The sequence below is a fragment of the Octopus bimaculoides genome, chromosome 5, assembly GCF_046866305.1.
Source record: "Octopus bimaculoides isolate indiv1 chromosome 5, ASM4686630v1, whole genome shotgun sequence".
NCBI lineage: Eukaryota > Metazoa > Mollusca > Cephalopoda > Octopoda > Octopodidae > Octopus > Octopus bimaculoides.
Genome location: NC_142932.1, coordinates 26,701,540 through 26,712,865, shown reverse-complemented (window position 1 = coordinate 26,712,865; position 11,326 = coordinate 26,701,540). Strand labels below are relative to the sequence as shown.

General features: G+C 30.7%; 1 long non-coding RNA gene across 1 annotated transcript in view; it reads right to left on the bottom strand.

Moving 5' to 3' along the window:
• The window catches only part of LOC149135448 (uncharacterized), a 109,300-nt gene extending 99,371 nt beyond the window's left edge, over positions 1 to 9,929 (bottom strand). Inside the window, exon 1 of the long non-coding RNA XR_016241865.1 lies at positions 9,713 to 9,929. This is a non-coding gene — a long non-coding RNA (uncharacterized LOC149135448). The remainder of the gene's footprint in view (positions 1 to 9,712) is intronic.
• Positions 9,930 to 11,326: the final 1,397 nt, after the last annotated feature.

Below are 11,326 nucleotides of genomic sequence, written 5' to 3'. Positions count from 1 at the left end.
TAATATTTATATTTCATTCAGTTACCTGATATTATATAGAGCTCGTTCTGAGGGAATGAATAATTTCGTTTATGCTGCTTTTAATTAACCTTGTTTAGGTCAGAAACTCTTCTTGCTTACAAAGCAACCCACATGATACTAATTAAGAACCACAATTTTACCACTAATAACTTACAATATATTTTTGCTCCTGACGTCGCTAATTGTTACAACTGGAAACGTTAATTTGTTTAAGTAATTTTACCTAAGCAATTTAAAATGAAATGCTGAATTATATTTCAATGTCATAGAACCAGTGATAACAATTACAACAGAAATATAGGGAAACAGCAAAACAATGACCTGGAGAATTACAATATGGAAACTTCAATTTTTAGTTCAAATTCTAGGTGTAGATGTGGCGGTGAAATGTGTTATTTGCTTCACAACCACATATTTACCTGCTCAGTCACACTGCATGGAACATTCGGCAAGCGTATTCTGCTGCAAACTATAGAATAAGCAGCAGGCTTAATAGAATTAAACGTGTCGATTTTCTCGGCTACACCCTTGAAGGAGCTTTTCTACCATGGACATATTCCAATATACTAAACAAATGAAAGGCAAATGCTTTAGTGCTCAGCGAAGGTTTTCTGAAAATGCCAAACTTGAGAATTTACGAAAAATATAATCCTGAAAATAGGACATTTACTTTCAACGTTTTTACGGATACTGACAACATTTAATGCTAAAATCCTTTCCCAAAGACGAAAGATTTGTATTTATTTATTTATTTTTATTTTGATAAATTATTGTAGCTGATGAGTTACTGCTGCACTATGTTGCACTGTTGCGATAATGTCATACGAATTGAAACAATATTTATGCTAAAATCAATATTATATTCACGCGCATGCACACATGCATGTATATATATATATATATATATATATATATATATATATATATATATATATATATATATATATATATAACTAATTTAGAGATGAATCACCACTCTAGAACTCAGTCAACTCAGAACCCGTCCAAATCCATGCTGCCAGGACTATATCATATGAATGTATCATATAGAGAAACATTCATTATAAAAATATTGATTTAATTTGTTTTAAAAATTTAAATATATTTAAGAATAAAAATTATAAATTGGACTGTAAAAATCAATACAATAATATTAAGTATGAAAGTATAAATGTATAAAAGTCAGTGCTAGTACATAGACTACGCGAGTTTCATGGCTGAAATAGGACTATATAAAATCATAAGCAAATTCTATCCAAGTTCATTAGAACGGAGGACATTTCATGTGGGGAATCCTCAAAGCAGGTACGTATGTCCATAAGCCCAGTACATTGGATGATTTGGAGGAAGCTATTCGCGTGGAAGTCACCCAAATTGACAGAGCAATGCTGGAGAAAGTTGAGATCAACCTCTAAGAACGGCTTCTAAGAATGCTACCACATGAAGAATTTTGCCTTCCAAACCTTGGATTTTGCAATGAAAAAAGAAACTTTTGAAGCAGTAAAGCTGTAGTAACACCAGAGAAAGAGTGGGTATTTACCCTTATAACACGGACACTAAGTTCACAGCAGCCGGCTGTAAACCTCGTAAAATGTACCCCTCAGATACCAGCTGACCACTCTAACCATTAAGCTAAACAGCCTCCTAACAACGATTACCCTCAATTTTAGGGAACGGGTATGAATTACTTAGCGGCCTGCTGGTAACTTTTTTCCGCCTCATAATTTCTGTGTTCTTGTGTACTTTAGCATAGAATGGAAAGACTGACGCGTATGTGAAACGGCAATTTATGTAAAGAATTAATTGGAAAAAAAAGAAAACATCGTACACAGACATTTTATATGAATCATTATCTTATTGTGTTTTTACTTTTCACGTTTTCTTTTCAAATGCCTATAGAGAGTATCTATAATATTCATATTCACCTACAAAGCTATTTTGAATTGCTTGAATCACTTAGATGCTATGTTGTACGAGACACACCAGGATTTATATATTATATTCTGTTGCTTTGCTATGGAATGATGTGGGTGTCAAATACAGTCCTTTTGTGTTTGTCTTTTTTTTTTTGAAGAATGGAATATTAAATAAAGTTTTCTCACTCGGTGCTGTAGTGTATCGTCATTAAGTTTATGAAATGAATACCGGAGCGATAGATGTATGAGTAATTTAATTACATATAAGTACAATCCCAATAATGCATATGTTTTCATGTAAAAATAGTCATTATCGATAAAATGTAATACAATACCGTTATTTTATAATTCTTGTTTTAGTTTATACGGTTTCTAATGAAAAGACTTTCAATTCTAGTTTATTCAAGTGCTCTTTTCGCGTGGGTTTTGAATAAACGTTTACCACAATGCATACACATCAGGACCAGTCTCCCTAATAATGCAATTTGTGGCTCCATTGGTGGTTTGCTATTTGCTACTATTATAAAAGAAATCTCTTGAAAAATATCAATATCATTATTTTCCCCATTTAAGTTTCATACATTAGTAGATACTATATGATCCACTTATTACAACTGATTTACTATTCTCCTATAGAATACTTAATGTCCTTATTCCACTATGAAACACTCTATTCGCTTTAACTTAATTGAAAATCATTAGAATGGGGCATCAAGGTTTTATTCAGTATAATACATATTCCGTTATCAAAGGTGAAAGGGAGAAAGAAGAAAATATATTAGCAAAGAAAGAATTGTTGCGAAGATATATGAAGTCATTATACGAGAATAAATTATCAAAAAAATTTTAAATGCTGAGAGGAAATTTGTATAACGTTTGTTTTAAATAATTCTTTTGTTGAAGAAGTATCAGAAAAACAAATCCATCTTTTTGATTTATGATAGATAGATAGATAGATAGATAGATAGATATATATATATATATATATATATATATATATATATATATATATATATATATATATATATATATATATATATATATATATATATATATATATATATATATATATATATATATATATATATATATATATATATATATATATTATATATATATATATATATATATATATATATATATATATATATATATATATATATATATATATATATATATATATATATATATATATATATATATATATATATATATATATATATATATATATATATATATATATATATATATATATATATATATATATATATATATATATATATATATATATATATATATATATATATATATATATATATATATATATATATATATATATATATATATATATATATATATATATATATATATATATATATATATATATATATATATATATATATATATATATATATATATATATATATATATATATATATATATATATATATATATATATATATATATATATATATATATATATATATATATATATATATATATATATATATATATATATATATATATATATATATATATATATATATATATATATATATATATATATATATATATATATATATATATATATATATATATATATATATATATATATATATATATATATATATATATATATATATATATATATATATATATATATATATATATATATATATATATATATATATATATATATATATATATATATATATATATATATATATATATATATATATCTGCGTGTGTAGTGAGAAATCCTGCAGCATTAGAATTTTTATCGACATTCAGATTCGTAGACAATAAAAATTATAACTCGTAGTGGTATTTGTTGGCACTGCGTCGCTTACGACGTCGAGGGTTCCAGTTGATCCGATCAACGGAACAGCCTGCTTGTGAAATTAACGTACAAGTGGCTGAGCACTCCACAGACACGTGTACTCTTAACGTAGTTCTCGGGGATATTCAGCGTGACACAGTGTGACAAGGCTGGCCCTTTGAATTACAGGCACAACAGAAACAGGAAGTAAGAGTGAGAGAAAGTTGTGGTGAAAAAGTACAGCAGGATTCGCCAACATCCCCTGCCGGAGCCTCGTGAAGCTTTAGGGGTTTTCGCTCAGTAAACACTCACGACGTCCGGTCTGGGAATCGAAACCGCGATCCTATGAACGCGAGTCCGCTTCCCTAACCACTGGGCCATTGCGCCTCCACAACTCGCAGTGGTATAGCTGAGCATTCGAGTAGGCAGACAATAACGAAAGACAACTACCGGTAAGTAGGCGTGTGGGTTCTTACTTGCATGAATAAATAAAATTGGTGTAATTTTAAAAATTCTTATGTGTATTTCTCATTTGAAAATATGTCCTCGAAATTCTGCGAGTGGTTTTACTGAAATGCATCTCTCGCTAGAACAGATAATATGCAAGAGATATAGCTATTTCTTTTTTAAGAAAGTATGATCTGAGAGGAGTAAAACATGATTTTCTCTATCTTGGAATTCGTTGTAAATTTTCTGTTCACTTCTCGAATTTTTTTCTCTTTAGAATGAACCCTATGAACTAAACGAATTCGTGACGTTAGACGTAGTCTTTTTAAATTTATGTAGCATAATTGTTGGTAACGCAATTATATATTCGTTAAGTTACTTTTTTTTCCAGGAGCATTGAAAATATATCATGCGTATCACGATCCCAGCCAGATTCATACGTTACATTCTTACAGTTAGATGTGATTTAGGCTCCTAATATTCACCGTTATATTATCATGCAGATCAAACACGAAATTCCACTCCTTTCATCATAGATTCCAGCTATGCCTGCTGTTCAGGTCAGTTGTCAATGTTTCATCAAACGGCCGATACTTGCGGACTCTGTCACACATACACACACAAACAGACTCATACACGCTTGCGTACATCTCTCTTACGAAGAAGAATGGCAGAGAGACACGAATACATACATACATACATACTTACATATATATATATATATATTATATTATATTACATTATATTATATTATATTATATTTGTGAAAGAATGTCTCTTTCTGTGTGCATATGTGTGTTTCTGTGGGTGTATGGAAGACACGGATATGCATTTTAGAGTGTTTAAATGAATTTCGTGTGAGAACACGTATGAAGCGTTTAACCAATTCGAAGTCTATAGAAGTAAAATCGATAGTTGGCATTTGGCTATTATCTAATCAATATATTGATAAAAGTATTTACAGATGCTCACCATTAAATATGCTCACACGAAGGTCACTAAATGAACAGTAACGTTACATTACTTTTCTATATATGATCTTCCGTTAATGATGTATAAACCGAAGTTCCTAGTCATTTGGTCTCTAAAGATGCATGTCGAATTCATAATTATGAAATAACTTTGTAGTTTATTAATGCAGTTTAGTATCATATATTTCCCTTCCAATCCATCTCGGATCAAAAAATGTTATCGCTTTCCATCACGCTCCAGTAATGTACTTTTTAGAATGGTAAGCGACGTGCGATAAGGGCACATCCTATAATGCATGCCAACTCAAATTTCAGTTCTTATTCAATCATATATATTTTATAATCCTCCGCTGTCTATTTCCCCCACTCTCATCCACACGCCGTGTATTTATTACTTCTCAAATCTAGCAAAGAGTGATCATAATCACGATATTTTAGTTTCTAAAAGGACATCATTTTATACGATGAAATTTTTGTACCACGGATAAAAAGAATTGGCTTTGTGTGTGGTTATATATATATATATATGTGTGTGTGCGTGTGTGTGTATATGTGTGCCTGTGTGTGCGCGCGCGTGTGAATATATATATGTGTATATATATATATATAGAGAGAGAGAGAGAGAGATAGAGAAAGAGAGAGAGAGAGAGAAAGAGACAGCGAGAGAGAGAGAGAGAGAGAGCGAAAGAGAAAGAGAAATTATTAATGAATGTTGTTATCATCATTGCTTTTTTATTATCAATTTTAGATATAATAATAATAATAATAATAATAATAATAATAATAATAATAATAATAATAATCTATTATCATCTGGCTCCTCCTCCTCCTCTTCTTCTTCTTCTTCTTCTTCTTCTTCTTCTTCTTCTTCTTCTTCTTCTTCTTCTTCTTATTTTTATTATTATTATTATTATTATTATTATTATTATCATCATCATCACTATTGCGCGAGAGAATAACGCTTTCCATCAAAGTGACACTGGGATACAAATATACGAAGACCAGGACATCACTACAATATATGCGCGGCATAGTGATACAATCTCAAGAACAACAGTGAATGACAATGCAGCTGGGGTCCAGTTGGAACTATCGTGAGTTTGAGTAACTCCCCCCGCTTAAAAGATCCCTGGGAAAGGTTTTATTAGGAATGTTGAAGGAAGTATCCATGTATCTAGCGGTGAATTATTCGAGCCACAAAGAAACCCTACAAGTGGTTATGATGCTCCCCCACTACTTTTGCACGTGGTCTGAGATTCACACATTGTCAGTCACAAAGGGGCATGCTCACCAGATTAATGTTAGATAACTGATAAGCAAATATGTATTCTACAGAATATTTGCTGTAGTCTATCTTTTATACCAAGGCAAAACATGTACATAATAGCATCTCCAATCTGTTAAGATTATAAGCCAGTTAAGATTAAAGGCCTGGTAGTGCATCAGGACGTGATGCAATTATTATTATTAGTAGTATCATTAATATTAATATTTAGGCGGTGAGTTGACGGTCTGATTAGTACGTCAGACAAAATGCTTTTTTCCGAGTATTCACTTGCTGAGTTGAAATACTGCCGGTGTCACTCACCTATTCTTTTAAACCTATGGGATGCGATAAAAATAAGGTATCCCTCAAGTAGTAGCATTAATCTTACCCACTAATTTAACCTCTTTACTGACCTTCCGTCTATCTCATTACCAGTTAAAGCCGATACGCTGGTAAGGCAATTGGTGCGTCGGCCAAAACCCTTAGCTTTTTTTCTTCCGACTGTTCACTTTCCGAGTTCAAACTTACTCGTGATCTATTAAGCCTTTCATCCATTCAAGTCGATTAACTTTTCTGATCGAATTCTAGATGGAAGGCAATGGACAATCTCCATCCCACTATAATCGCTGTCATTTTGCCAAAATTTGAAACAATTAGAATTATGTAGTCTTGTGAGTATTGCGTGTTGGCGTGTCACAATATTACAGTTCAGTGCCGGTTGGATACCTGCATTGTGTGCTGCAATATATTCTCTTGTCTTTTATATTGATATTACTGTATACAATACATGGTGGCATTGCCTGTTATTACTATTTTCTCTGTTTTATGCGTTGGCATAAATTTCCGCCTCTTCGAACACTACAGTGTTGGTAGCATCTGATCTTACTCTTGAGTGGATAAGATCTCCCGGATTCACGAAATTAGTGCTTTTATTATCAGCAATTCGTTTTGAACACCTGTCAAAACACGGTATGTTTTATTCATAGATCTTTATTACCGTGTCGCGTGTCTATTCATTAAAATATTTATGACGCTCATTAAGCCAATAAACCAAATGAACTCTTCTATTGTGTGTAGTTGATATACCATATTAACAAAAATAGATGCAACCTTCCTAAATTGTTGCAAAAGTACTCCGCCATTTCTTATGTATTCTAATCATCAGAAGAACATTTACTACTTGAATGAGCGACGTAAAGTATGTTGACAAGGACATTTTTTTTTAAAATTCAAACCTATAGTATTCAGGTATACAGCTTGAATGCTAAAAAATGAATGTGATATTTTCAAAATCGTAAAAGTTCTACGAAATGTTTAACAGAAAACTTTGAGCAGTTAGATGAATAATGTTCAGTTACTACATAACAAAGAATTTTAAATCACGCTGTGAATACCTAAATGATAAGAGGAGAATATAATTTCAAGTAGAAATGGATTAAGACTAGTCTTAGAATTACAGGAATTTGTATTATATTTTTCACACTGGCTACATTCTAACGTCTGTTCATTCCTGGCTTTATGCAATTGGGTGTGTTTTATTCCATTTGCATTATTAAATTTCTTGTATATTAGTTATTATATAATAATGATTTTAAATATTCTTTTATTTTTCCTAATATCAAACCTATACGAGGGTGTGCTAAATTGTCCGTATCATTACTAGTCAATCATGTTTTTGCATGTATACTTCGTATTAGAATTACTTAATTTTTGTATGTTAATCTGCACGTCATTAAAATAATCTATAAATATATAATAAATATATAGACTGACTGGTGTAATCACAATACCCGTCATCGCATGCAAAAGGATAACACATATGGCGTGTATAGAAGTGCATGACATGGTGCTGAAAAGTTCCTGGCTTTCAGGATATCTCGATAAGCCTGTGAGGAAGACGACATTTTCGAGTTCTTTTACAAGGCTTGGAATAACTGAAGGACCACTGCAATAAGTGTGTGAATCTCAGATGGTAAAATGTTAGATAAAATCTTAACTGAACTTTCTACGTATTTTTTTTTTACCAAAGAGCCATCAACATTTCCGTACTCCATCGTATTTGCTGAAACACGTTGAAGATGTTTGCGTTAATGAAAGTAAACATATATTGAAATTAGTTAGTTTTTTTTTCTTCTGCTGATACAGAACAACCATTTATCTGTTTCAAGTTAAATGCCGTGAGAAAAACAAACAAATCAAAAAAAAAAAAACGTTAATCTGCAATGTCGAGTACTGTATTATATGAAAAGAGAAGTGATATAAACATGAACCAGTCCAAACAAAGATACATTCACTTGTTAAGCATAAATTCAAAACATGGTAGTTAAAACGAGATGAATAAATTCTAAACTAAATTGCAGCTAAACGCTGGTGTGGTGTGCAGAGACATATGTTGTATATGTTATTAAATATTTTCAAATTCCATATTCATTTTATTATCATTGTTCTATTAATCCTAATCAGAGAGAAATTTCGCATGCAGTCACTTCCTCTGAGTTAACTCATGAAATCAACGTGTGGGATCCAACCAGAAACATAAGATCATAGTACAATGTGTTTTGCCTAAAATATAGTAAATAAATATACATGCGACGACGCGTATACGCGCACACATACATCTGCATGCGTGTGTGTTTGTGTGTATATGTGTGCGAATGTGTTCTTGTGCATGTCATATAAATGTGCCAGTGTTTACGTGTAAAAGTGCATGAGTGTATATGTGTGAGTGTGACGCTCTATATGGATATAAATCAAAACCTGTAACAATGTTACAGGGCTATTTAGACAATATTTTAACTTCTCTCTATATATATATTATATTTAGCTACGTATTTATGTAACAAATCCCAGAAAGAATAACCTTTCTTTTTGCTTCAAATATTTTATAGCATCAGCTTCTTCGGATATGAAATATCTTAAAACAGCTGCTTCATTTATAAATGAAAAATTCATGAAACCATTTGAATGTTGTCACATTTAGTATTCTCTTCAACTTCACTTCGAATGAACAAATATACCAGCTCGAAGTTTCGCTGTTTTGAATTTCCATTCTTTAGCCTCATTGTATTAAGTAGAATAAAAGATACGAACATATGGTGATGGAATTAAAGATTATTCATTTAACCAGAGGCCTGGAAATACGTACGTACTATAGAATATACACATATATTAAATACAATTTGAAAGAACCTTATTTAAAATAGAAACTACAATTCAAGGTAATAATTCTAAGAAGACAAAAACATAAGATTTGACAAACTCGTACGCTCACCTTATTCCCAAGAATAAGTATTCACATATCAAGTAATTGACGTTATATATAAAAGGCAATGTATTCCACCAACCCAAAGGATAAGGGATTGTTGTAAGTATTCTGATATTATCTCGTAAATAAATATTTATAATTCATCGGTTCTCAACTACCATTTCTAAGAAATATAGATATGCTACAGCATAAAAGGAACTGATAGACAAATCATTATATTGTGTGTTTGTGTGATGTCATAATGCTGAAACTGCGAATATAAAACCAAAATAATAATCCAAGATTTCAGCAGCAGCCATAAAGTTACATACATACATACATCCATACATACACACGTAAATGTGTATGCGAATATGTATGTATGTATGTATGTGTGTGTATGTGTGTGTCTATATATATATATGTGTATATATATATATGTGTGTGTGTGTGTGTGTGTGTGTGTGTGTGTGTGTGTGTGTGTGTGTGTGTGTGTGTGTGTGTGTGTGTATACAATGCTTTATGGTGAGCATGACCCTGTAAAAAGAACAATAGCGAATCAAAGAAAATGTACATCGGAAACGTGAAGGGCAACAATTTGTTGAAGAATTTCTGCTTCATAAACTCTCATTCGTAAATGTTTCTTATGCAGAAAATTATGAATATATCTTACGTAGGTATGGAAATAAACCAACACGCCAGTGTGGTTCAGACAAATAAAAACTATTGGAATTTCACTCCAGACAACTACTTTAACAAAAACAAACAAAAAAAAATCATATAATGTGGAGGATTGAAATGTTACAGTTGAAGTGGTACGAATGAAGCAATATTAAAATGTATTTGCGAAATATTTCATTTTCTTTTATTTACTTAACGTAACAAATTTCAGTGACTACTTTCTTCACCTGGGAAATTTGTACATATAACTGATATTTCTTCCTGATATGACCAGCATAATTTTTTATATTCATTTACATATAAATAATTAGACTTTGTTGTAGGGCCGCAAGGAATACAATAATTATTCTATTTTTTTCATCAATGTACTTGTAAACAATATCGATATATTCCTAATACATACGCATACAGAAGCATTCATGAATAACCGTATCTATCCATCTATCTCCCTATCTATCTATGTATGTATCTATCTATCTATGATTCTATTACTCACTCCCTCTGCCTCTCTTTTCCTCTATATATACGAATATACAAAGATAGACATATGTATATCTGTGTATGTATATGTGTATATGTTAGTATATATATATGTGTGTGTGTGTGTGTGTGTATGTGTGTGTGTGTCTCTGTGTGTGTGTGTGTGTGTCTGTGTGTGTGTATATATGTATATATATGCATACATATATATGCAATTTTATGTATAGCTATATATATATATATTTATGTATACATATATATGTATATACATGTATACACACACACACACACACACACACACACACACACACACACACACATATATATATATATATATATATATATATATATATATATATATATATATATATATATATATATATATATATATATAGACTCATATCTATGTACCAAACTATATTTCTTTGACGAAACAGGATATCTAGAAAAACAGCTTTCTATAAAGATTTATATATATAT